This window comes from Ornithodoros turicata, unplaced genomic scaffold (genome assembly GCF_037126465.1).
Source record: "Ornithodoros turicata isolate Travis unplaced genomic scaffold, ASM3712646v1 Chromosome22, whole genome shotgun sequence".
Taxonomy (NCBI): domain Eukaryota; kingdom Metazoa; phylum Arthropoda; class Arachnida; order Ixodida; family Argasidae; genus Ornithodoros; species Ornithodoros turicata.
The window spans coordinates 958087-985573 of record NW_026999340.1 but is presented as its reverse complement, the minus strand read 5'-3'; the positions used below and the strand labels follow the sequence as shown (position 1 = coordinate 985573).

Below are 27487 nucleotides of genomic sequence, written 5' to 3'. Positions count from 1 at the left end.
CCGTGCCAGCCGCACAGAAAACTAGATAGCCAGACCACTCGCGCGTAATATACCCCTCTCGGTCCATGTCCCGACATGCTGGGGCCATCTGTTTTATATCAGTGCTCGATTGTTTCCGCGTACTCCGAAGGTTGTTTTCGAGAAACTGGGTTACCTTGAGGATGAACCCGGCCACAACGTGTTCGAGCCATCTGTTTTATATCAAAGCTTCGGTGGTCGTAAATCACGTTTTTCAAGTCATCGAGGCCACACGTATTAAAATGTATACCGAAAGTAAACTGTGATCGCACAACGCTATGTGAAGAAAAAAATCCCTATGAGCCCACCTCGAGAAACTGGGCCACCTTGAGGATGAACCTGCCACAACGTGTTCGAGCCATCTGGTTTATATCAAACCTTCCGCAGTTTGGGTTTGTCAATCATGTTTCCCGAGTCATCGTGGCCACTCGTATTAAAACGTATACCAAAAGTAAACTGTGATCACACAACTCTATGCGAAGAAAAGAATCCCTATATGAGCCCATGTCAAAGCAGCCCACCTGTGATTGCTGAAATAAGCTTCTCTGTAACCAAAAACAAAGGGCTCGCTTTTGCAGTGTTGTAAATGAAGGACACCGTCTTTTTATGCCACAAACAACTTTTTCTTTATTGATTTAGCAACGAGATTATTGAAAAACAGGGCTCTTCAAGCGCAAATCAGGAGTGGAAAATAGTTCGCACAGACATCCATGTCCATACTATTCCAAGGATTGTACTATGCTTTGGTAAAATAAACTTCTTTCATTAAAAAACGTGTTGTTGATCACAGTGTGTGTAAACAACGAAGATTTCGCGATGTCCGTATAGAGCAACGTCTACCTTCCTGGCTATCCAAGCAGGCAAAGTTTACACAGCGCCATTCCGGGCTCAACAATTTCATCGGCGGGTTCTGCATGGGGTTTCAAGCGCATCAAGGAAATCTGAACGAAACCCACAGAAAAAAAAAACGACCATGTGCAGCCAACTCGAGACCGAAAGTGCCGGGCTAAACCACCACTTGTTAGGGCGCTGATGTTGCTGCTGGTTCGCGCCCCGCAGAAACAGGTAGTTGCCCTCGTGCGCACAGGGCGATGTTCTACAACATAGTCGCTCCATTCCTGCAACTATCTCGCGTGAACGTTTGTCACAAAAAGGCGCACGCTAAATCATAGTCAAAGATTTTTTTGTATGGACGTGGATGTGTGTGCAAACTATTTTTCACTTCTGATTAGCGCTTGAACAACCCTGTTTTCCAATAATCTCGTCACTAAAATCAATAAAGGTGATGAAAAAAATGTTTGTGGCATAAAAACAAGGTGTCCTTTATTGACGACACTCTAGTAAGCACGTGGATACAACTCGCTCCTTTCCATCGGCGACGTCGTGTGGTTGTTTTTCCACCATAGTCACGTCTGACGGGGATCCGGCTGATTGTCTCGGCTTCGACATATCGCACTAACAATTTCAACTTGTATCTCACAAACTGATACGTGATACAAACATGATAAGTGCTCCACGTAAGAATAGCCCTTAAAATATCACTAAAATCGCTCTCTTCTCCGTGTCCATTTAAGTGTTTTAGGCGCTGCAAACCTGCGTTTGCATACGAGCTAATCCATTCACGCGACACACTGTATTTTTAAATTGCAAAATACGCTCGCAGCCGTCACACTTTTTCTTTGTGCTGATATGTCAGGGGACGCAAGTCTTTCACCGTCCTTGAATCACTCCTTATGTAGCGTTAGATTCGACAGCTTATGCAGTTCTTCCAAAATCCGTTAACTGCTTGAAACGATTGGGCACCTTTGCGTATCATTTTCCATCAGGAGTTCCCGTAAATCGTTTCGATCTTCCACAAGTCAAACGCATCAAGCATTGCATTCTTTAGAATCACGTGGTTTTCTGGAACACAGATGACTTTGTGTTATGATGACTTCTTCCTATGCGATTCTGTACACAGAGAATGAATTGGAAATATTAGCTGAGTTTCCTCACGATGAGAACAACCGTACCTTCCCGACTCTCTGTGCGAAGGATACCTGTGGAGTCGGCTCAGGAATCTCAGACAAGTAGCTTCTTGAAGTAGTGCAGATCTCGAACGACTTATAGGTATGCACAACATTCATATAAAGCCCCGGTTGTGGGAAGTGACTATTTTTAGACCACGATAAAAACGGGCTAGTGAGTACGAGCGGGCGCATGATGCAGCAGGTGGTACACAACAGGGGCTCATGCAAAGAGTGTGATGCCACAAATGGTTTGATAACACCGGAAACCAGATTCCAAAAGCATGGAGAGACTGCTTGTGCATGGTATCCTGTTTTTGTTTGTCTGTTTACGGAAAGCCTCCATCGTTCGAGAATGCAAGAACGAGCTATATAAAACAGGCGGCCAGCATACATCCGCCTTGAAGCTTGCGGAGGGGGTTTAGCAGTTTTCTTCCTTTCATTGTATTCGGTGACATGTTTAACATTCATTTAACATTCATTAACATTCATTTCATTTTTGACATTCGTGACATATTTAAAAAAAAAAACAGGTGGCGCGTGCGCGTGGTGGGTTTCAGAGCCGTATATTAAAAGGGAGTCTGGCCATTGGGAGGAGTCACAAAAAGAGGCTCGACCTGTCAATCACAGTTTCGCTCCTCTGATTGGTTTGCTTTTTACCAAGGGTGTCGCCATAACACCATACTGCCACCCAAAATGGCGACGAAAACAAACACAGTGAAGCGGGGATTTCGTGACAAAAAATTTTCACAGACTAACCTGACTTTACGCTGCAAATGTACATCCTAATATAAATTCCTCGGAAATCAGTTTCAACTTATGCTCATCCATCGATATCTAACTGAAAATAATACGTTTTGTCGCCGGTGTTAGGCCTAGTGAACACGGCGATAACAACGAAATCATAATAGAAACGGCGCTGTGCTGTACAACCTTATTTTTAACAGCTGGATTTCATGGATATAAACATTCTTGCCTCTTTTATTCCAACTATTCATGTAGATTTGTTTAAAAATCATACCGACAACAGAATGTGTCCCAGCAGGTGGTTCTGACGGCAGCGGTACAACGACAGAAGCAGACGACAATTCCCGACGTGCCTTACGCTCCCTAGGTGGCGCTTATCAAATTTGCACCAACAATCCACTACTTTTGCAGATTGCGAGAGGTATCCATTTCAATCCCATCCAATCCACTTGCCACCCAAAATGGCGCTGCCCATGTTGGATAGGGGGCAAATAGTGAGGATAGGCTGATTGATAGCGCCCCATATTTCAAGACTTCATTGGTCGGAAAGCTGAAAAAGTGGGTGGTGCTTCAGGTATGGGCATGACCCATTAATGGCCAGACTACCTTTTAATATACGGCTCTGGTGGGTTTGAGAGTGGATTCGTGGTAGCACAAATAGAGAGGGAGGCCCTCGCTATTATTTTCGGGCTAAAGTAGTTTTTGAAGTATCTATTGGGACCAGAACTCGTTATAGTGACTGAGTTATTTGATCCCAAAAGACCCGCAAGTAGTGTAGCGATAGGCAGGATTCAGAGGTGGTCAAACATTCTCACCAACTATCGCTACCGGATTGAGAATCGAAAGGGTACGGTGCTAGGACCTGCCGATGCGCTTTCCAGGATTCCTCTGAAAGAACAAGGTGACGAGAGCTCTGAAATTCTGTACTTCTCACCAAAGGAGGCTCTACCACTAACTGCTAAGGACGTCGCCGCTGCTACCACAAGACATCCTATGTTAAGAGTTGTACGCGAGGTGTGGTGGAATGGATGGCTTAGTCACGTTGCAGACGAGTTGAAACCGTATTTTTACACAAAGTTAGAACTGTCTGTTGACCGAGATTGCGTTGTTTGGAACAATCGAGTTGTAATTCCAAGTGCTTTACGTCAGACAGTTGTTCACCTCATTCACGAAGGTCACCGTGGTATCAACAAAATGATAGCATTGGCAAGAAGTATTGTTTGGTGGCCGAAGATAGATGATGATTTTGAGAGTGTCACATTTGTCAAAGTGTTAAAAGTTTGTTACCACCAACACCTTTACAGCCGTGGGCGTAGTGCACTAAAAGGTGGGAGCGCATCCACGTAGACTTTGCGGAAAAAGATGAGGAAATGTTCCTTGTCGTCGTTGATGCACATTCCCGTTGGATTGATGTACATGTAATGTCTACTACCACTGCTGAGACGACTCTTGGTGTGTTTACTTTGTTTGCCGCCTATGGATTACTTCACACCGTTGTAAGTGACAACGGTCCCCAACTTAGGTCTGTAGTTTTTAGTGATTTCATGAGAGGAAATGGGGTAAAACATGTGTGCATTCCCCGTATCACGCCCAGCCAAATGGCGCCGCGGAGCGTGCTGTTCAGTCAATCAAAAACGCACCGCGAGCAGGAAAGAACACGCTTGTTAGCATCGACTTGATAACTTTCTTTTCGCCTATCGTACAACATCGCATACTTTTACAGGTTTATCTCCAAGGGAGTTGTTTCTGTAACGACGGTTGAGGTCAAGGTTAACCTTGTTGAAACCCGACTCGGCGTCGGTGCAAATTGAAAGAAGGGCACGAATAAAAGCCAGCGCAGATAGTCTGCGTCGTCAATTTCATTCCTACTCAGCCGGTGACAAGGTGTTTGTGGAGACCAAACGAAACGAAGAAGTCAAGTGGGTACCTAGAGTCACTATCAATCAAAGTCAGTGGTCACGTTCCTTGTAAGAGTTCAAGGTCGGATTGGTTTCGTGCACAGCGATCATTTGAGAAGGAATGAATGCAAACATGAACAGCAGGCTTTACGACCATTTAGCAGAACGCAAAGGCGTTTTCAAATACCGTTACATGTTCATGATGATTGTACCGACACCGTAGTGTCAAGTTCTGTGACATCCCCTCGAGCTGAGGACGTTATTCAACAAATGCCTGTATTGAGGCTCAGTCAGCGTGTTAGACGGAAGCGCGATAGATACGGGTATACTTCAAAATAAGTGAATGTAGATCATATTGTATGTTATTTGCGTTATGTGTTGAACTGGGTATTAGTGTTTGTAATCACTCAACCAAAAGTGAAAGGGGAGAAACGTTGTGATAGCATTCGAGCATCCGATAACACCGATGCACGTACCCCGAGGCCAAGGCTGCTTACAGCCTTTCCTGTCTGCTTTTTAAAAGACTGTATTGCTGTATGCCGGGGCACAATAAACCTTTTCTATGACTTTCATCTTTCATCGTTAATTTTTTAGGCAAATTGAGGCTTTGTATGTATTTGTCCCTTCTATGTTGTTCCAGCCTCAGAACATAAGTTCTTTCATGTTCAACAGTTGCCGCCTGCGTCAATCCCGTCGTATGAATGTGTGTATGAGTGCGCAAAAATGTAAGAGTGAAAGGATGATGAGTGCGAGAGAGTGGCTGGTTTGTCTCTTGAGATGACGCACCCTGGAAGTCGCTGCGAAGGCGTGTTAGCTTGGCTCAATTGGTAGAGCTCTGGACCAGCAATCCAGAAGATGTGGGTTCGAGACCTACAGCTGGCTAACCTATTCAGTGACTTTCATCTTTCATCGTTAATTTCTTAGGAAAATTGAGGATTTGTATGTACTTGTCCTTTCTATGTTGTTCCAGCCTCAGAACATCAGTTCTTTCATGACGATTTTCTGTTCCGCAAAGGGTGCAAGAGGGGAATTACTAAAAGTGTAATATCGGCATACACCACGTTTTATTCAATGTCGATTATTAAGGGTGTAATGTGGGGTGTTGAAACATTTGTTTACAGTCTAATACACCTTTTTTACACCACATTTGAATTGAGAATATGGTGTCAAACATTGTGTTTTATTTCGTGAAGGAAAAATTATGCTGGTTTCACAGCTCCGCTCAGCAAGTAATCACATTATAGACGATAACCTGTGTTAAAAACACAGTATTTGACAGGGAAGGATGGTAGGTATTTAGCTGATATCTTTGACTCGTTGCAAGCGTGCATGTTAATTGCAAAAACACATTCCCGTCACCGTTACAAACGTTTCGCGCCCACCACACGTAACGAACGTGTCCCAACAAATTGTATTTTGAGTATATGATCCATCCGACACGCCAATAAAGGCTACTGAAGGTGCCCGAGGTCTCTTCAAGCCTCGGAACCGACGTTGGTCCCACAGTGTTACCAATACAAGCTCCTGCGCTCCGCCGGCTTCGCCGCGAATACAGGCTCCGCCCAAGGGCCCTCCCTCCGCGAAGAAAGCAGGAAGAAAGAAACAAACTCGGTAAAGAGGAAGAGTGAGACAGACCGCAATCCTATTATCAATCACCGATAAACGAAGTCACACGGTTAGATTGCGCTTTGGACAGAACCACAGTTTTGTGCCCTTTTATTCTCAGTGAAAACAGAAATAAAAAAAAGTGCTCGAAGTGCCTGTCGTCTTCGCCGATGCACAACTGGCATCTGTAAAATACATTTCTTCCAGCAAGTTCTTTAGCTCTTGTGGTGGGATGATACGGCAGAAGGCGGTTATTTTTTACTGCAATTCTTCTGGCGCTGTAGACTCCGTTTGGTACACGGCGTCGTTGATTCTGCCCCACAAGTAGAAGTCCAGTGCTGTCAGATCTGGGGACCTCGGTGGCCACCCGCCCCACGACGGCCAATCCACATATTCCCGAAGGGATTGTCCGAAAACCGTTTGGCACTGCCAGACGAGTGCGGTGGGACGCCATCATGTTGGAACCACATCTCTACGAAGTCGAAGGCTGTCTTCATGAGTGTTTCGTGCACATAACGCTGCACTGTCAGGCCACCGCTGTAGTACACTGGACCGAGTATGGCCCAACGAGTATGGCGAGTTCCCAACCAGCACAATGTACGGAAGCCAGCAAGGCTAAGGATGGGCTGGCTTATCTATGTCAGCCTTATTGGGAAAATACCTCAAGCTACGATAATAGGAACACGGAGCTATTCTTGATAATACCACCACCGACTATCCCCAATGCACTTGTCTGTCGAACGTGCTGCACTGCGGAGTTTGGAGAGGGACTGACAAGCACCACTGCTGGCTCATCAATTTGCAGTTGTTCGCTCTCTTGGCTGGCCAACAAATGTACAACATCAAGAACATTCCAGTGTTTCTTGCAGAGTGCAATATTTCATACGGATAAATGTCTTCTAGAATATCATTAAAACATGTTATCGGAAAGCAGGCACACCTTCTGCAATGGGCTTCAAACAACTGTTTCGCCGCTTCGCAACTCTTTAGTTGCTTCATTATTTAGAAAAAAAAGCACCGGCTGGTGTACTACTTTAGTCCATGCCACCTTATGTTGCAAAAGCCTGTATGACTGTCGGAAAGCAAGAGTCCACTTCTAGTATGACCACCTTTGTATCGGTATCGTCATCACCATGACGGTACAGCCCAGCGCGAGCTGAATAAACTTTGTTTTCGTCTTGGCTGCACGATACATGGTGTCAGAAGTGTCCTTAGTTCCACGTTTCGAACGCCGATATCATGGAAGGCCTACGAGCTCCATCAGGACTGAGCTTCGCAGGCAACGTCGCAGAGAACTGGCGTCGCTTCAAGCAAAGGCTCCAAAGGCGCCACCGAGCTTCCACAACAGCCGGGGGCAGCAAAATCATCGCTCAATCATGACGCTCAAAAGGTAGCGTTGCTTTTTCATGCCGCGGGAGAAGAAGCACAAGAAGTGTATCAAACTTTTGACCTTCCGGAAGGCAGATCATTTAACGAGGCGCTCCAGAAGTTCGAGGACTATTGCATACCCAAGAATGAGACCTACGAAAGGTATAAGTTCAGGATACGAATGCAGGAGGAGGGTGAGGCTTTCGAAGCTTTCTATCGCGATTTACGCATTCAAGTAAAGTCATGTGAATTTTCTACGTTGGAAGATTCAATGATATGAGATCAAATTGTTTATGGAATTGCAAACAAGAAACTGCGCCAACGGCTCCTCAGAGAGATTAACTTAACCATGGATAAGACAGTGCCGAGCGAGTGAAATAGAGACACTTCGCAGCCTCACGTTCGAAGAAAAAGAGAAGGGGGTAAATGCAGCGCGGAACTGGACCCGAGAACGACACAGTGACCGGGGTGCGGATCGTCGGTGTGGGAACTGCAACTTCGTTCATCGTCATCGCACTTGCCCTGCTTTTGGGAAGATTTGTCGACGTTGCCAGAAGTACAACCCCTTTGCTTCCTGCTGCCGAGCACCAGTGAATGACATAAGTGCCGCACCTGTTGAGGACAGCACAGAGGAGTTTTCCGTCCTCGAGATCGGCAGCTGCGCATCGCAAGGGCCAGACTGGATCATCTCAGCACATGTATCCGGACGTCCTATTTCCTTTAAGGTTGACACCGGAGCACAGGCTAATTTGCTTTCCGAGATCCTGGGTGCAGCGAAATGTGCCCAGCGCAGAAGTTCGCCATACCAGCGCGAGACTACGAAGTTACAGCGGAGGGGTAATCGCACACTGTGGGGTCACTACGCTGCATATGGCATATAATGGGAATACGAATCCCGTGCAGTTCTTTGTTGTAAAAAAAGCGCGGACACCAATCCTCGACCTCTCAGCATGTGAACAATTCAAACTCATCAGCCGAGTGGGCGCCGTGCTTCAAATGACTGACGAAGGAAGAAAGATGTTGAACGACTTCCCCCGTGTTTTCCGGGGCCTAGGGTGCGTCAACCGAACGTACAAAATGGAGCTTAAAGAAGGCACGGTTCCTGTTGTACAGCCAGCTCGTCGAATACCGCATTCTCTTCGACGACCGGTAGAACAGGAGCTTCACCGCCTGGTTGACGCAGGAATCCTAAGGAAGGCCGACGGCCCAACTGACTGGGTTAGTACAGTGGTCATAGCACAAAAGAAGAACGGACAGCTGCGACTTTGCCTGGACCTGAGGCGCATAAATGAGCACTTAAAACGGGAATACTATCAGTTACCAAAACGAGAGGACATCCAAGCGGAATTTGCCGATGCGCGGGTTTTTTTCCAATTCGGGATATCACCAGATTCCCCCCGACGAAGAAACCGCCAAGATTTGTACTATGGGCATGCCGTTTCGACGATATCACTACCTCAGGCTCAGTTTGGTATATCATCAGCCCCCGAAGTTTTTCAGCAGACTATGGCCAACATATTTGAAGGACTATTCGGTGTTAGAGTCTGCATCGACGACATTCTAGTCTGGGATAAGACACCGCAGGAACACGACAAACGCTTACGCGCGGTGCTGATTCGGGCACAGGAGCAGCACCCGACACTTAATCTGGAAAAATGCAAATTTTCCAGAACGGAAGTAGAGTTTCTGGGTGACGTCATCTCCAGCGAGAGGACAAGACCCAGTCCGCAGCTCATCAGCAGTGTACAAGAGTTTCCGCACCCAACTGACAAGAAACAACTACATCGATTTCTAGGACTGATAAACTACTTTGGAAAGTACATACCAGACCTAGCTGGAAAAACAGAACAACTGAGAGCCCTGCTCCGTGAAGGCAGCATTTTCGAATGGAGCCGTGCGACTGAGAAAGAATGGTGGCATCTTGAGCAGGCACTCACTACGGCCCCTCTCCTAGCTCTGTTTGACCTGCACAAGCCCACTAAGGTGGCCACCGATGCATCGAGGGTAGGTCTGGGAGCAGCACTCTTTCAGAAACGTCAACAGGGATGGCGTCCAGTGGCTTATGCTTCTCGGGTACTGTCTGAATCAGAAACCCGTTATTCCCAGATAGAAAAGGAAGCACTTGGAATTGTATTCGGCATGGAAAAGTTCCACGACTTTGTCTACGGCAGACAGATACTGGTGGAGACCGACCATAGACCACTGTTAGCTATTTCGAAGAAGGCCATCGGCAATATGCCACCGAGACTCCAGCGTTTTTTCTTGCGCTTGATGAGGTACGATTTCCAGTTGCTTTACGTCCCGGGAAAAAACTTGATCGTCCCCGACGTGCTATCACGGGCCCATGGAAATAACGCCCATGTAGCCTCCAATGACGTCGAAGACCATGCTATCGAAACTCGCAAGAGCCTTGTTAGCGATGCAACAGCAGCACGACTAGCCCTTGAAACTGCGAAGGACTCCACACTGCGTAAAATTATGGAGCAACTGGAAAACCACCAACCCATCATGGTAGAGTTCAAGACAGTGCAGTCTGAATTGACCGGCACGAAGGTTGTAATACCGACAAGCATGAGATCAGAGATGCTTCAGCGAATTCATGATGGACACCTCGGTATTAATAAATCCTTGACAAGGGCTCGCCAGCTGGTATTTTGGCCCGGTCTCAGCGGAGACATAAAGTCACTGATCAAACGATGTGCCACCTGCCCACTCTTACCAGAAGGCCCAGGAGCCATTAGTAATGAGACAAGTGCCCTCCCGTCCATGGCAACGAATTGGAGTCGACTTGTGCCAGTACGCCAGAAAGTCTTTCTGCCTACGATGCGTACTCTAACTTCCTGGAAGTCGAACAGCTAGACAACACGAGTGCACACACCGTGGTGGAAAAACTAGGAAGTATATTCGCACGGCACGGGATTCCGTTGGAGGTGTGCACGGATAATGGTCCACAATTCACACCCCAAGACTTCCGTCAGCTGGCAAAGCTATATGACTTCACGCACACAACGCCGCGCCCGTATTTTCCAAGTTCAAACGGCTTGGCAGAAAAAGGAGTTGAAGTGATTAAACGCATTCTAAAGAAATCCATGAGAAATGGGGAAAACTTTTGGCTCGGCCTACTAGCTTATCGCGTGACGCCACTTGAAGACGGAAGATGCCCGAGCGAATTGTTAATGGGACGTCGGTTGCGGTCCCGCGTACCGGACTTTTCGCAGGACGTACCACCACCAGTGTGGAAAAGGACGCAGCCACACAAGCAATCTCCGGCAGTAACGGCTCTACAGGAGGGGGACACAGTCCGCGTACGCGAAGATAATCGCTGCGCCCTCAAGGCGATGCTGCAGAGCCAAGTTGCCCCGCGGTCTTACAACGTGGTGACACAGGATTACCGAGTTCTTCGCCGTAACCGCAGGCACCTACTCAAAACGAACGAGCCATATCTGCCGGACCAAGAGGGACCGGCATGGGACGACGACTTCGGCGAAGGTCCGGCTGGCACGGCTACAGCGCCATCCGACAGTAGACCGTCGTCACCTGCTCTGCACCACACACCTTCAGCGCCAGCCTCGACCTCCACAGGACAGCGTCCCACTCGGCAGAGACGACAACCCAACAGGTTGTGTTATGATGAGAACTTTAAGCAGCACAGCTGAACAGTTCAATGTGAAAAAAATAACAATAAGCAGTATTCTTTGTTTAACTTGTTAGCGGTTGAAGGGAAGTTGTATCGGTATCGTCATCACCATGACGGTACAGCCCAGCACGAGCTGAATAAACTTTGTTTTCGTCTTGGCTAATTTGTTATTTTAAAAATGAACTAAATGGTCCTTTAGTGTTTGGATTTGGATATTTAATAGCGCCATACTCGGTCCAGTGTACTACAGCGGCGGCCTGACAGCGCAGCGTTACGTGCACGAAATACTCATGAAGAACGTCTTCGACTTCGTAGAAGAGCGACCCTTAAGCAGACGCGCCACGATGTAGTTCCAACATGATGGTGCCCCACCGCACTCGTCTGGCAGTGCCAAAAGATTTTAGTACAACCTGTTCGGGGATATGTGGATTGGCCGTCATGGGCCGGTTCGCTGGCCACCGAGGTCCCCAGATCTCAAACCACTGGACTTCTAGTTGTGGGGCAGAATCAACGACGCCGTGTACCAAACGGAGTCTACAGCGCCAGAAGAATTGCAGCAAAAATAACCGCCTTCTGCCGTATCATCCCACCACAAGAGCTAAAGAATGCTGCGAGAAATGCGTTTTGCAGATGCCAGTTGTGTCGGCAAAGACGGCAGGCAGCTCGAGCACCTTTTTTAATTTTTGTTTCTGACCGAAGCGCAATCAAACCGTGTGACTTCGTTTATCGGTGATTGATAATAGGATTGCGGTCTGTTTCAAGCTTCCTGTTTACCGATTTTGTTTGTTTCTTTCTTCCTGCTTTCTTCACAGAGGGAGGGCCCTTGGGCGGAACTTGTACCCGTGGCGAAGCGAATGCCGCAAGAGCGATCGACTTGCGATAGGATTACGGGTGCTTTTTGGGTAGTAATCTTTCTCTGAACAACGTGCGCAAAATCAGCTAATTTTGACTGCGATACGCTATTCCAGACATGGCCTTTCCAATTCCGGCAGAAAAAAACGTCACGTTTCCTTGGCATTTTTCAGAAATTAATTAGCAAAATTCCACTAATTAATTCATCACACTAACGAAAATCATTACAGTAGGTGGCAAAATCCTTCAGGAGTCGCATAAAGCAAGTCCCATGCTTTCATCACCCCTAGGTTTTTACACTGATCGCTGGACATCCTGTAAAGTCATGTATGTGACCGCGTATCGGTTACGTTTTGAATTAATTTCATGACAAAATTATTAAGAATCATGCAAGTGCTACCCTCGTTCCCGAGGTCAAGGCAGCTTTTGAGGAAGACAGAAAATGGCGGGGATGCACGGACACGAACAGCAAGAACCCGCGCCCGACATGCACTGGCATATCACTGCTAGTCGCAAACAAAGCGTGTACAAGATGATCACATCCGTATAATCGAGGAGTCAGGCAGAAAACAAACTTGTAATGCTTTTATCTCCTCTAAAGCCACGCACCTGTCCATCTTGCCGTTATTTTCTGACTAATTTAATCGTGAAATTATTCACAATCACTCTAGCACTGCTCTCGTCCAGATCAAGGGTGTGGCAGCACTAGCGTCATCGTCAAGGCAAGAATGATCAACAAAAATATTTCTTGTCCCAAAAAGAGAACATAGAACTAGATGCGTCAATAAAGGAAAGGATGGATCATACGACAAAACAGATCAGGTCGTGTCAGGACATTGCTCAACAAGCATTGTCACACGAGAAAAAATCAAACGACTGCTGGGCAACAAAGGAAAACAAGCACAGAGAGACACTTGAACAGAGTGAAAAAGACTCACCAGCATCGAAGTATTTCCACGTACACAGCACTACTTCATTGTAAACCCGCTCGACACAAAATCCACCAGAATAGACGATTTTGAAAAGATGCGCGCGCCACCAAGCGTACAGCGCAAAGCAGCATGGGAACTTTGAGGGACACTGTCCTGTCGTCTGTTTCAGGTATAGTTTACCCTGGCTGACGCTGCTGCTACGCACACCGGGAATGTTGTTGTTCTTCTACCTCAGCCTCTGGTCGTCTCGTAATGCTTTAAGGCGCTATAAGTTCCCATGAGCCCTTGCCTATCCTCCCACACCACCCATGAGTGATTAGCAACACATCCGCTCCCCATGAGAGAGACACTGAATCCCACTGAGGCTACACTTTTCCAGTAACGGCCAACGGAACTGCTACGAACAAATTCAACGCGCGTCATCAACCAGTAAGACATCCATACACGCGAGAGGCCAAGAGAGAAGTGAATACTTGCGCCCTCTGCGGGCCTTGCTCATTGGTCGCTCACCTTATCCAATTGTCTCAAAGGTTACACTGTTTTTTGTTTTTTTTTTACTAACGCGTAACACAACTGCTAGGCACAAGGTCCACCTGGAACCTGAGTCGCGGCATGACGTCGATCACTCCCTGTCGAGGCATGCGGCTGCATGGTTCAAGGACGCGTACGACTGGGCTTTACACAGCCCTTTTACTATGATGATTACACAGAAAACATCATGCATGAAAGCTGATCATAGCAATTAGGCATTTTCATGATTTGGACACGCTTACGCAATGGCGCGCATGGTCGCGATCCGTTACTGACCCCCCCCCCCCCCAGCGGGCGCATTGTTTTATCACTTTATCAGCAGCATAGCTGAGAATTGCCTTGTGAACCTGGTGAAGTCCTTATTCTGTGAGCTCTCGACGCGGGTCCTGTTACGCTGCATTTGATATGCTTTCCTCAAGCACAGTGCTTTGTTCTTATTGAGTGGTTCACGCCTGTAGCTCCAATATTCTATCAGTAGATGTGAATTGGAGTGCTTGTTTGTTGTTCACTAGTATATACCTGTCACCCTGGTAGCTGTGTTTAGGCTTAGTTTTCTTGGTAAAAATTAACTTTATCGGATTATGCTATCCGAGTAGAAGTGATTTTCCCTGCCTTCTTAAGAGAATTTGTGTGACCTTGTACTGCGCTCTCTTTACACACGCAGGGACAACACAGCTGTGTGTATCGCATTATACAATAATTTTCTGATAGCAGAAGTAATTGTCTTTTTCTCTGTTTATTAGCGTGCGCTATGGCTCTTGCAGTTACAGCTATTGGAGCAGAAGTGCGTGTAATTTTTAATTTTCACCGCTCTTTTCTTCTTTCACTGCTTTTACGCAGAAGAAAGCCGCCTATCAAAGCTCAATTCATGAGAAGTGGGTTTGCTTATTTGTTTTTTGTTAGATGATGTTGAGTGTCAGTGTTCACTTTGCTCGATATGTTGATGGAGTCAGCTGTTTGCAGTTATAGGTATTTGTGCAGAAATGCTGAAATTTCTTTACGCAGGAGCAATGCAGTTGTGTGTGTGTGTGTTACATTATGCATTAATTATCTGATTGCAGAAATAAGTGTGTTTCTCTGAGTTGATGGTTGTTTATAAGCGTGTGCTTTAGTTTTTGCAATTGTAGCCTACATACCTCCAGACAGGATGTGATGTGATACAGTTGCTTATATGTTTCAGGTGTCTGTAGCATTCTGTTGACCGTTAGTGGAGAAAAAGTGTAGCTTCAGAAATGGGGAGGCTTGGTTCTCATTGGTCGCTGGTGTGCGTTTTTGTGAACTTTGTGGCGAGCAGATTTATGATGACTGTTTTTGAATCAGACGAGTGTGTGTGTGTTTAGGGATAGTTTCATGCTGGAGAGCGTGTTTTCCAATTTGACAGTGGACTCAGTTTCAGTGGGATTCAGTTTGCCTGTTGTGCGGAACAGATGTGTTGCTTGTCACTGATGGGTAGTGTGCGACTGGTGGATTTGGTGTCGAGCGCATTTACAATGAGGAAGCGCAGTGTACGTGGAAATACTTTGATGCTGGTGAGTGTCTTCACTCTGTTCAAGTGTTTCTCTGTGCTTGCTTTCCTGTGTTGTCTTTCAAAGATCTGATTTTTCCTCGGGTAACAGTGCTCATTGAGCAATGTCCTGCGACATGCCCAGACCTGTTCTGTCTTATGATGCACGCATGCTTTCCTTTTGTTGATGCATCTCGCCTATATTTTTCTTTTTCACAAGAAACATTCTGGCTGAAGCAGAGTCTTGACGATGACGATGGTGCTGCCTCGCCCTTAATCTGAATGGGAGTAGCGCTGGCATGATTCTTAACAGTGTGGCGATTAAAGTAGTTCAGAAAGTAACTGCAAGGGGGCAGATGGTTGGCTTTATTCAGGAGGAAAAGAGCGTCATTATTCAGTTCAACGCCTGGATCTCAGATGGAACGGATATCCGTCACTGAACTCTTCGTTACTAGCCGTTGGTGGTGTTGCTTGTTGTGATATTTTGTTCTTTCTTGATTTTCATAAGGCTATCTAGTCATTGAGTAAGTCTTTGGGATTAAAATGCTTAATTGCTAAGCTTTCACGCATGGTGTTTTGTGCTTTTCTGCGATAGTTTTTCTGTTTTTTTACACAATCATCATAGTGGAACACAGAAAATAATCTTTGGATAGTGATTCAATAAATAATAGGTCTCCTGCCTAGAGCGCAGCCATACGCGTCCTTAAACCATGCAGCTGCATGTCTCAGACAGGGAGTGATGACGTCATGCTGTGATTATTCTTTCAGTGTACCTTGTCCCTAGCAGTTGCGTTGGGCATTAGTGAAAAAAAAAACAGTGTAGCCTTGAGATAATAGGATGACGTCACGACCAATCAGCAAGGCCTGCAGAGGGCGCAAGGATTCATTTCTCTCTTAGCCCCTCGCGGGAATGGACATGTTACTAGTGGATGGCACACGATGATTCTGTTCGTAGCAGCTGTGTTGGCCGTTAGTGGAAAAGTGCAGCCTCAGTGGGATTCAGTTTGCCTGTGTACATGGAAATACTTGGATGCCGATGAGCGTCTTTTTCACTCTGGTCAAATGTCTCTCTGTGCTTCCTTCCCTTGGTTGCCCCAGCAGTCGTTTGATTTTTCCTCGTGTGACAGTGCTAGTTGAGCAATCTCCTGGCATGCCCTGACCTGTTCTGTTCTGTTTTATGATGCATGCTTTCCTTTGTTGATCCATCTAGCTCTGTATTTTTTCTGTGTTGGACAAGAAAGATATGCGTTGTTCATTCTTGTCTTACGATCACGCTAGTGCTGCCACACCCTTGATCTGGATGAGAGCAGTGCGAGAATGATTCCTAATAATTTCACGATTAAATTAGTTCAGAAAATAACCACAAGGTGGACAGATGCATGGCTTTAGGGGAGATAAAAGCATTATCCTTCTGTTTTCTGCCCGACTCTCAGATGGAACGGACGTAATCACTTTGTTCACGCTTTGTTTGTGATTAGCAGTGATGTGCCCCTGCATGTGGGGCACTGGTTGTTGTAGTTCCTGTCTGTGCATCCTTGACATTTTTGGTCTTCCGCAAAGCTTGCCTTGGCCTCAGGTGCGAGAGTAGCGCTGGCATGATTCTTAATAATTTTGTCAAACTTTGTCAATTCAAAAAGTAACCGCTAGGGGGTAGATGCATGACTTTCTCGAGAAAAAATGATTACAATTCAGTTCTGCACCTGGCTGTCGGATGAACGGACGCATCGTTCTGCGCTCCTCGTGTCTGCTGTTGTGGTGGACAGTAGGCTGATTTGTTACGTACCTAATTCCTGCCTTTTGTTGTTACCTATTGATGGTCAGCATATTTTACTTTTGCTTTCACAGCGGTTTGCATTCTTCTGCCTCGATTATAAGTGTTTTTCCCTTGCTAGTCCAGAGAACCGTTTAAGGCACAGCGTATCGTGCAGGATATGCACATTTTATCGAGCCTTTTCCCGTTCCCTGTTAGAAGTCTTACTGCAAACGTTCATTGTATCTTTGGAGATACATGTTTCGGTTTCGGGTTCATGTTTTCTTCATACTGTTGCTTCGCAAACTGCCGCTAGGCGTGCCGAAGTTGTCCTGCCTGCAATGGCTGCGCCCGTACTCGTTTTGTGAGCGCACTGCGCTGCGGTATCTCAACTATTTCTCAGAAGGTGAGTAATTCTTTGGCAGAAATCTTTTGTGTTATGTTCATTGTGAATCGCTCCATCACGTTCTACGTCAGTAATTCAATCTGCATTCATCAGCAAATAGAAATGGCCCGTGATTGGCGGTAGTATCCCGAAGGACACACTGTACACACATGGTAGCATGTCGAAGCGTGTACTTTCCATCCGAAGTTCGAAAATTGTGGCCCTCAACCGCATATTTGGACATTGCCTAGCATGCCTAACAGCTTCATAGGACGGGGCCAGCTCTCTTTATAGAAATATATTGTCTGATTATCATGTATTATTTTCTTTCAGGTGCAATGAAAATCGCGTCCACTTCTTTGTATGTGACAAGAAGTCGCGACGCCCGACCAATTGTGCTTATTCCAGAAACCGGGTCGGTATCAGATGTGGGTTCTAGTGAGAGTTAAGTGAGCCCCTTGCTTACTTCAAATTATTTTTTGATGACAATCTGCTCAAAATGATTGTCGATGAGACAAACCTTTATTCAGTCTGTCTGACTGGTACATGTGTGAGCACAACTCTCGACAAGGTACAGCAATTCATTGGTATTTTACTGACGATGGGCGTCGTAAAAATGCCAGCATATAGAGATTACTGGTCCGAACTGTTGCGCTACCCTCCTGTGGCAGACATCATGCCCCTCAACAGATTCAAGAAGTTACGGAGGTTGATATGTTTCGTATCAGAGGAAGACTCTAATGACAGATTCACGAACATAATGCAACTTTTTGACGCGTTCTGGAAGAACCTTCGCAAAGTTGAAGAGGAAAATAGGCAGTTCATCAACGAAATGATGGTGCCGTATAAAGGTACCCGTGCTGTGAATTTACGGCAATATGTTCAGCCAAAACCCCACAAGTGGGGCTTCAAAATCTTTGTTTCCGGGATGGTATGTGATATACTTCTTTACGCAGCCAAAGACACTTTTGCTATCTGAATTCGCTGAAGTCTGAATTCGCCGACGAAGCAGCAGCTTTGGGGCTCGGAGGCAAGGTGGTTGTGGATTTGTGCAAGTCAGTTCGGCACCCTGAAAACTGGGTCTGTAGACCAGAAGACAGACCAGAATTCTGGTGTGACGCTTGTGAAATGGGTGGATAACAAAGTTGTCACTTTGTGTAGCAACTTTGTAAGAGTTGAGCCGAAAGGGACAGTGAAGAGATATTCAAGAGACGATCATTCGAAAGCGGCAGTGTCAAGCCCCCGAATCGTACTTGAATACAATGCTCACATGTGTAGAGTTGATGTTGCAGACATGCTCATAGAGTTGTATCGTACCCCACTGAAGTCCAAGCGATACTACCTGCGGCTGTTTGCTCAGATCTTGCACATTTCCGTAAACAACGCATGGCTTCTGTACCGCCGAGAGTACACACTTCTTGGTGTTGCGTCAAAGCATCCCCTGAAGGATTTTCGGTGCCTCCATCAGCGATGCGCTCATCCGGGCGCATAAACAGAAGCGTGGGCGCCCTTCAAACGGTGATGCACCAACTAAGAAGATCAAGCATGCTGTTCATCCTCGACCATCACAAGAGGTGAAGTATGACGGTGTTGGCCACTGGCCAGTCTACAGCAAAAAGGGACGGTGTCGGAACTGTCCAGCTGGACAAACACAAGTGCAGTGCAACAAGTGTGGCATAAGCCTGTGCTTTGTACCTGGGCACAATTGTTTTGCACATTTTCACCACGAGGTCTGAAGGAACCCGACGAGTCCAGTGTGTCCCCTGAGACACAGTAGCCTAAAACACCAGTGTGAACGTTTTTTAGTGCGGTAAATGCATTTTTACATCACAGTGATTTTATATTGAAATAAACAACGTGACATATTTTTCTTTGAAGCCGCAGTCATTCTGTGCCTTAAAGGGTTTTAACCTGCCTAGGTATGGAATGACGACGTCACACGTGACATCCCAGGATGTCCAGAACTTTTGGCCACAAGGATGGTGCTGCCACCTGATGTGATGCTTTGCAACTACCAGACAATCATAAGCATCCCGCGGACATCCCAGTTTGGTCATATCGTCCCTATCCACGATGGATGTCCACTGGACATCCTCTGGACGTCCCAAATTATCCATAAATATCCTAGATTCATCCAGAGCAGACGTTGTAAGCTGGACGTCCCCTGGATGTACTGTACATGTATATTAGCGGACGTGTCGTGAAACAGTCAATGAGGCTAAGAGCTTGAAGAACAACGAAGGTGCGGTGCATTCTGGTAGCAACTAGTATAACTACATGTGTAATATTACATAACACAACATTTTGATGCGGGATCTTGCGGGGTTGGTTGCTTTTTGGTTCCAGGGAGTCTAGCGTGCATTACGGTTGGTACTGTCTCAGTTGTATGCACGTTATTTTATGGGGCTGTTGAGTAAATGAAACTGGTGTATTATTACTCGCTGGATGCCAATCAAAATATAGCTATGTATGCTAGTAGCTATGTTTTGATTGGCATTGCGAAGGCCACATCTAGGCGCATTCGATGAACAAATGCGGCATCTTGACGAGAGATATGTGAAGGCATGGGAAAGCGAGCGCTGGATCAACTCTCCTCAGCATAGCGGGGGGGGGGGGGTGTCAGCAGTCCGTTGCCAGGTAGCCAGAGGAGTCACGAGGCAGCGACGTACGGAGCGGCGATCTCCTCTCAGCTGTGCAATACGCGTCCATGTCCGAGAGAGCTGCTTCGGCGGCACTGTCAGCCTGTTCTTTGCCTTCGGCACCACAGTGGTCTGGAAGCAATTGCAGAACGAGCCTGTGCCCCGCTTTGTAGACAAATTTGTAATTTGTGTCTATGAGAGCATAAAGCATGGGCTCGAAGCACTTGAGGGAGAGCCTGATCTCTGCGGTCCTGGAGGTCCGGAAGACGTGCGAATGTGGGTGCCTCAGGCAGGAACCAGGGGGCGTTCGGCGGTGTTATGAAGCGTCCTTAGTTACGAAGCCAGTGAGAGCCTGGCGTGTCCTCTGCGCTACGCAATGGAAATCACTTTCAGGACGGTATCGAATTTTCCTGAGGAGTGGGTGAGGGGGTATGTGCGTGCGCACACGAACGTAGGAAGTGTCGAGCCGTTTCACGCTCACGAATTACCTCCACCGGGAGTTCACCATCTTCAGCTAGGACTTGCCGTGTTTCAGCCGTTCTTGGAACTCCACGGCATGGACGAATGCTTCGGTCAAACAGTGTCCGAAGGGTATTTAACGAAGTTGGAGAAACGATGTGCAAGATTGAAAGGCTGTAAAGCACAGTCGCCCTCACCAAAGCCGCGTGAACGACTAGAAGGGAGCCCAAGCCCAAGCCAGAAAGATGTTAAATTGCAGGAAGCCATCGCTGCACTTCGGTTTCAAAGTGCTTGATTGGCGAGCCCTATGCAGGTTCGAGTCCAGGACTACACCAAGGAAGCGATGGAAACGCACAGAATCGAGCTTCTTTGCACCCACCCAAAGAGGGAAATTAATCATAGACTTATGAGTGAAAGGGAGGTCCATTCCAAGTCGCGAAAGGTAGAGATGGACATTGTTTAAGGCTTGCTGCAAACGACGCTGAATGGGTGGTCGTGACTTGCCTACTGTCCAAGGGCAACGTGATCGGCATACACGGAGAATGCTACTTTGCCAGGAACTATCCATTTTATTCCTGCCATTACCACATGAAAGAATGTAGGACTCAGAAGGCTTGCTTGGGGTACGCCTTGATGGACAGGGTGCTTAGTGCTCTGGCCGTGGGACGTGCGGACCGCGACAGTTCGGTCCGTAAGGAAATCGTGGGGTCTGCTGAAGAGTCGACCAGATACTCCAAAAAAAACTGGCGTGGAGCACACAGATATGCGAGACGGTATCATATGCGCGCGCCAGGAAGACCGATACAACGATCCGCCGACGAGCACGAGTATGTTGTACAGTGGAGACTATGTCGAGAATTGGAGCCATCCATGGAGCTTCGGTAGCGACGAAATCCAGCTATTTCTTTAGGGAACGCACCTTGTTTTTCGAGCCACCAGTCGACGCGAGGCAAAACCATTCTTTCCATCAGTTTTCCCCTACAGCTTGCCAGGCTCACAGGGCGAAAGGAGAATAGGGCATTTGAGGGTTTGCCTGGTTTGCGGATAGGGACAACTAATGCCTTCTTCCAGGTACATTCTTAAAAAAAAGGGTGTATTTTAACTCCTTTCCTTGCCACATATATAACACCCTTTTGGAGAGTACAATTATGCTCAAAAGGGTGTCTCCTCACTCCCTCAAGGGAGTAGCATAACACCTTCTCCCTGCCGGGGAGTAATATTACTCTCCAGTAGGGAGAAAGGTGTTATGCTACTCCCTTGAAGGAGTGAGGAGACACCCCTTTGAGCGCAATTGTACTCTCCAAAAGGGTGTTATATATGTGGCAAAAAATGAGTTAAAGTACACCCTTTTTTTAAGTGTGTAGATGGTACGGATCCCTGTCGCCAAGACGTACTATAAACATGGAGAGCTTGGCGTGACCGCTCGTCAAGGTTTCGCAGTGAGACATAGGTGATTTTATGTGGTCCTGGGGACGATCGCACATTTCACAAGTTTCAATGCAGTCTACAGCTCGATTAGAGTGAAGTCGCGGTCCATAACCTCCGGTGGACGGCGCCACTCTTTGTGAATTTCGGTCGTCAAGCCCTGGACAAAACTGTGTACCGCAGACGTTGAGGCAGTCGCCGGTGTGGTTAGGACGACGGAGAAATCTGTCGCTAGCGTGAGTTCGTCTACACCCTTAATGATACCCAATGCCGCGAGAGGATTGTTTTGTGGGGGCGCATCCTTCAGAGCTCGAATTGTCCTCCAGACCTTTGTGGCCTGAAACTGTGAAAGGTGTTGACAAAACGTACGCCAACGCTTCCGGTGTTTCTGAAGTTCTCGTGTTACATTAGCTTTCATCCGGCGGTATGCCACAGTGTCAGGAAGTTGCCCAGTTCGGCGAGCCGTTCTCTCTGCTCGGCGACGTAATGCTCGAAGGTGGTTAATTGCTGAAGAGTTTTACTTTTACTTCTAAGTTGAGTCATTTACAACCATAGTTTTTGGCGCTCTATGGCCTCAGTCGCTTTTGCGCCAAAAACCTCCAATTATCATCATCATCAATTGCTGAAGAATGACCGACGTAACCTGTTACCCTTTTAGACAGGACCACCGCGTCCTGCGTGGCGCAACGAATGCCTTGCGATAGGGCCTCTGGGGACATACCGGTGTGCACAGGTGTTCGGAGGCCGGCACGAAACAGTCTCCAGTTCGTGAAAGGAATCAGTCCAGCGGTGGGTGAGAGAGGCAGGTGAAATCTAGAGGGGAAAGTGGTCACCACCTCTGGTGTCGACATCGGTAGCGCACGAAAAGTGGCGAATTATGCCTGGTGAGCGCCACGAAAGATCCAGGACATCGAGTGACGTCGGTGATCGCATATAAATTGGCTGGCGTTTGTTAAGTAGTAACACGTGAGCAATCTCCATTCCTTCCCCAGGCTGTATGATGAGCGTTGAAGTCGCCCAGCACGAGAGCTGGGGATTCTGGGGATTCTGGTGAATGGAATAAGCGTTCGAGGTCAGTCCACGGCTCCTCTACCGCGTGACGTAGATAGATACTGACGTCTGTTAACAGCATGTGCCCAAGGCTGAACTTGCAGGTGACATAATCCTAAGAGCGATGACAAACTGACCCTATGGGTGCAGCAACGAGGTCATTACGAATGTATAACGCTGTTCTGTTCTCAGAGGATTGGTGAGATCGATAGATTGTATGACCATAAACGCGATGTGCAGCATCCATGCCATGTCCGCATATAGCTATGAAAGGGAACTGGAACTGGTGGAGATGAGACCTAAAATCAGAGAGCTTGTTACGTAGGCTGCGAGGACTCGATCGTGATGGCCTTTCTATACAATTCCATCATGTGGAGGTAAAGATAATGCCTCCAATGCCAGAAGCGCTTGAACCTCGGGCAGCTGCGACGCGCCAGAAAATGCAGAGACAATTGCCTGTACTGCCGTGAGTACCGCAGAGAAGAGTGTCGGAGAAGGGACAGCTTCGGTTGTTGAGGTTGGTAACTGTCTTCCCATGCCTGATGGATCTGTTACACAGGCGTAAGAGCGCGTAATCTGCCTTGATGGACCAGGGTGTGCCAGGTGGCTGCTTCTGATGGGCTTCGTCGTGGTGGTGTCCTGCAACATTCGTTCGCATTGTGCAGACCGAGGTGGGAGTGTAAGAAAGTCGTGTTCATTCATACTAGGCTTGACGGCGGCATTACCTCCCCTGGGAGCGACAGAAGGAAGTCGTAATACTCGGTATTGCCATTTTTTCGTGGCGGTGGTCTTCAGGGGACATAAAGAGAACGATGCAAGATGGCCGGATTTACAGTTAGCACAGTTTATCTCTCTCTTATTGTTGCAGTCTGATCGGCATAAGACCCAACGCATACGCCACACCTCGTAGCACCTCTGCAATTTCGAGCAATATGGCCAAATCGTTGACAGTTATAGCACTGCATGGGGCGTTCATCTATTTTTGGACGATGAAGGTGTGAAATCCGATGGCAGTTCGGTGTGGAAGAAGGATTGTTGGTTGAAACGTTAGAATGACGCTGCGTAACGGGGTGAACACATCTCCGCCATCTTCTGTCACGGAGTGTCGAACCTGTCGCCTTGCAGATACAACCCCTGCGCCTTTCAGGCAGAGCACGAGACCGTCATTTGAGTACTCTTTAGGTACAGCATAAATCTTGCTCATATTTTTGGCGTACGATTCAGGTACTGAAGGTAACACAGGGGATTCCAGCTAAACACTGAGCTGACAAAAGCGGAGGTGGACACGGTGGTGCATAACCTGTTGTTGGGCTAGCAGGCGTATTTCGCTGGCGACTACATTAGGGTTGACCTTCGAGAGGGAGTAGTCACTAGTTGCTGGCCGAAACAGTACGGGAATACCACCGGCTCGGTTCTTCCTGTATGTGACAGTGGTTTAAAATAATCATTTAAAATACGAAGCGTTGCATGTGTGTTTCCACATCCGTTTGGTTATGCGCTGAACGCACTGAATTTTTCTTGCGTTGTAGCTTCTTATACAGCACAAGCGAAATGAACATATACGAAATAATAGAGGGCCCAACAAATTATTTTTGCGGAGAATGTCCCAAACGTCCAAAGTGCGACCTGGCAGATGGCGCTGCACCACCTTTTCGGAGCGCAACAGATAAATGTATTCATTTCTGCCCCTTTGCACTTTGTGGCTTCTTTTGCATGGAGGAAGGAAAGGGGGGAGGGATCCTTACTGCTTCGAGAAGTGAAGCAGAGATTGGGTACGTTGAGTCGCGACTATTGCCCTCCAAAGGGAGAGACTAACCCCACAAGGAGCATCTGCTCCTTGTGGGGAGCATTAACGCTTTTTAACGCATTAACGCATTTGGAGCATTAACTCTCAAAATCCTCGCCTGCTTGGCAAGGACCCACGCTTCCGCTCTCACCTATTTTCGCTTCGGAGTTTTGACAGACGTTGCAGGCACGCGAGTTTTAAAAGCGTAGAATTGAATAAATTAAGGCTGAGTCGTTGCGTTGTTACACCACCGCGCAGGTGATCAGTCATGGTTATTTCTCCGACGTGGATCGATCACTCATACTTGTAGCACAGCCCAAAACAAGCACGAAGACAACAATACGTAACAACTGCATACTCCCAACTGAACAACTTTAATGGGTATTTGCCAACAATCCCGCCTTTATCCGTTAGTGGATCGATCAACCGATAAATCAATTGATTCTTGGTCGATCCTTTTGAGCATCGTTCGTCGTTGCAAATTCGTGCAGGTCAAACGAGGCATCCTTGCACCAAAACACGTCTGCTGGCTGGGGGAACTAAGTCACCTCGCTTCCGTCCTCGTCTCTTTGGCAAAGGGGCTGCGCTTTTGAGATGGTGGCAGAAATTTTGACTGTAGTTACGAGCACCGGAAGTGCGCTTCGCCGTTTAGTGGAGAGAGCTATGACTCTCTTGACTCTGGGGCCGGCACTCAACGCACCCATCGGTGGCCACTCCAGTGACATCACCGCTCGCTCCCCCCCCCCCCCCCGGTTTCGGTTACATACCTCTCTATGGGAGCCCCCAACGCATAGTTTCGGAATACTTGGAGAGGTGTGGTGGGAGCCCGCGGAAGTGGCCCCAAACTGGCGTGTGCAAAGCGACCTCATTGGGTTATTCATGTAAGGTGACCCTCTCGCAGCTCCAAAGAAGCTACGGCTCATCTCCTATCCTCACGTCACTTGTACCCGCTTCTGTCTTCTGTCGAAGAGCCGTTGGGGTACATCGTTTTCTTCGATTCCTCCATGTTCTTTTGCGACGTCCACGCGGCCTGCAAATACATCCTGGAGAAAAGCTGTGTGGTTACCCGTATCCGCAAATAGAGTTTTAGTAAATTGTCCGTAATCACCTTTGCATACGGGGGGGTTAGCGTTGTGTCTCTGGGCACTGCGCGAAGCTCTTTCTGTTCTGAGCGTGCGCAGAACAATGAACGCTATTCCTTACCTACGCGAAGGCGATTGAGCACGATCTACTAAGGTTATCTAGTATTAAAACGGCGAATCCCGTAACCGTACGTTTTCTTTTTGTTTTCTTTGGGGGGGGGTGCATGATTTTTTAGCGCTACGATCTCTGTTTGTTATGTCATCATGAATTTTCTGGTGAAACGAAAGGCATATGAAACAAGCCATTGCTGTGACACTGGGACGAGAAACAATCTTTATATATCCGCTGGGAACTGGGGCAGTGAATGACCGTGGTATTCAACCACTTGTCCGAGCTCCACAAAAGCACGTCTTCGACTCCTGCAGGAGGGGATCAACGAAGGAGAAATAGGTTGCCACAGATAGCTCCGTTTGCTGATATTATGATCCACTTTTCCGACGACCTACCTAGAACGAGAACTTGAAGGACCGCAAGGAATTCGGGTAGATATCGAGATACCGCTATCAAACAGCGCTTCTCGAAGTAGAGGCCCCGTCAACTTTTTCTAACGCTATTTTGAGCGCTGAGCGGTGGCATAGCGGAAGCTGGGGTTTGTTTTGCTTCCGGCCATGCGAAGTAGCAAGGTGGGAAGACGAAGACGACGACGTGAAAATGGCCACGAGTTTTATCTGCCAATGTAGGGCAATCACAGCATCGAAAGTGTCAACCACTGATCACTATGTATAAAGGCTGGATCGCGCATAGGAGAGGGGCACGTGGGGGAGAGGGCCGCAATGTTGGAGGGGTCTAACATTGCGCTTTAAACGCTCCTCATTGCTGATTAGCACGCATCTTTCTTAGGAATCAGTGTGCTGATGTATTCGAAACGTGCTTCAGCCGTATCCCTGTAGTTTTTAATGGTAATTGATTTCTTTTTCTTCTCCGCTGGTTGTACTCCGAATATGGGATGTTAGTGTCGTGCACGGGAAGCGTACGCAGTGCGAAATTCGGTAAATGTCTTTTGTTCAGAAAGAGTTTACACTGTTTGTTCTTGTAGTTCCATTTTTCTGTCTTTTTCTTTTTGTTTTCGTCTGTTGTTCGGTTCCGTGTGGTGTTCTGTGGTTTTCATTTGGTGTTGTATGGTTCCCGTTTGTCTTTTTATGTTCTGTGAGTGTATGTGTATTCTACAATAGCACTTCCATCCTTATCGTGAAGGGGCTCATTATTTCATTCACGTTACCACCAACAATGGGGTAGAGATACCGCCCCTGGCGATGAACCTCCCCATTCCTCATCTTAAAATAGCGTTGTTGCCACGAGTGCGTTGCAGTCGTTCAGCTGTCTGTGTATTTCATTGCAGAAATTCGAAGCGCTGTGCACGAAGAGCATGCACACGCATGACTTATCACACACGCTGTAGGAGCTACTGCACATACGAGGTTAACACAGCAGTTTATTTACTTCCACCATACCTCAGAAATTAAAAGAACAGTGGAACAAATCAGCATATTGGTGCGGGTTCTGCATCCGCTTCTTCGGCACGGCACGGCGACTGTGAGGGGAACCTGTATAACACAAGCGCATTGTTTATAGAAAATACATAGTTTTGAGATTTATAGGAGCAGCCACACATACTTCCTTAGTCCGTAATATTACCAGCGAAGTTGCAATGCAAGGAAGTCCGAGTAGTCCAATACCAATAAACCCGATTTCTCCTCAACATGGAAAGCTTGCCTGTGAAAAATTATCCCCCTTTTCGTGTGCGTGAGTGAA

The 27487-nt window shown here is 47.3% G+C and overlaps 1 long non-coding RNA gene and 1 other non-coding gene across 2 annotated transcripts in view; both read left to right on the top strand.

Moving 5' to 3' along the window:
* The window catches only part of LOC135373184 (uncharacterized), a 58837-nt gene that overhangs the window by 6850 nt on the left and 24500 nt on the right, over positions 1 to 27487 (top strand). The window lies entirely within an intron of this gene.
* On the top strand, positions 5479 to 5551 carry Trnaa-agc (transfer RNA alanine (anticodon AGC)). Its single transcript has one exon. It is a non-coding gene; the product is annotated as a tRNA-Ala (tRNA).